The sequence below is a fragment of the Canis lupus genome, chromosome 31, assembly GCF_011100685.1.
Source record: "Canis lupus familiaris isolate Mischka breed German Shepherd chromosome 31, alternate assembly UU_Cfam_GSD_1.0, whole genome shotgun sequence".
Classification (NCBI taxonomy): domain Eukaryota; kingdom Metazoa; phylum Chordata; class Mammalia; order Carnivora; family Canidae; genus Canis; species Canis lupus.
In genome coordinates this window covers 30,758,589-30,759,784 of record NC_049252.1, presented here as the reverse complement: position 1 = coordinate 30,759,784, position 1,196 = coordinate 30,758,589, and positions in this window count along the sequence as shown.

Below are 1,196 nucleotides of genomic sequence, written 5' to 3'. Positions count from 1 at the left end.
TTCCATTGACCTACGTGTCTGTTTTTGCACCAGTAGCACACTGTCTTGATGACTACAACTTTGTAATATAGCTTGAAATCTAGAATCATGATGCTCCAGTCTTGGTCTTCTTTTTCAGAATCACTTTGGATTTGGGGTCTTTTGTGGTTCCATGCAAATTTTAAGATTGTTTGTTTTAGCTCTGTTAAAAATGCTGGTAGTATTTTGATGGGGATTGCGTTAGATGTATAGATTGCTTTGGATAATATAGACATTTTAACAATATTTGTTTTTCCAATCCATGAGCATGAAATGCTTTCGATTTCTCTGTATCCTCTTCAATTTCTTTCATAAATGTTCAATGGTTTTCAGAGCACAGATCTTTTACCTCTTTATTTAGGTTTATTTCTAAATATCTTATTGCTTCTGGTGCAATTGCAATGGGATCAATTCCTTGATTTCTTTTTCTGCTGCTTCATTATTGGTCTATAGAAATGCAACAGATTTATGCACATTGATTTTATATCCTGCAAACTTTGCTGAATTCATGTATGAGCTCTAGCAATTTTTTGGTGGAGTCTTCCAGGTTTTCTAGAGAGTAATTCTGCCTGCAAATAGTTAAAGTTTGACTTCTTCCTTGCCAATTTGGATGCCTTTTATTTCTTTTGTTGTCTGATTGCTGAAGTTAGGGCTTCCAGTACTATTTAACATACTGGACATCCTTGTCTTGTTCCTGGCCATAGAGAGAGACTCTCAGTTTTTTCCCATTGAAAATGATATTAGCTGCAGGTCTTTCATATATGGCCTTTATGATATTGAGGTATGTTCCTACTTTGTTGAAGGTTTTTATCAAGAAAAGACGCTGTATTTCATCAAATGTTTTTTCTGCATCTATTGACAGGATCAAATCCTTTCTTTTAATAATGTGTGTATCATGTTGATTGATTTGTGAATGTTGAACCACCCCTGCAGCCCAGGAAGAAATCCCACTTGATCATAGTGGATAACTCTTTTAGTGTATTGTTGAATTCAATTTGCTAGTATTTTACTGAGAATTTTTGCATCCATGTTCATTAGGGATATTGGTTTTAATTCTACTTTTTAGTGGCATCTTTGATTTTAGAATAAGGTAATAATGCTGGCTTTGTAGAGTAAGTTTAGAAGTTAGAAGTTTTCCTTCCATTTCTATGTTTTTGGAACAGTTTGAGAATACATAT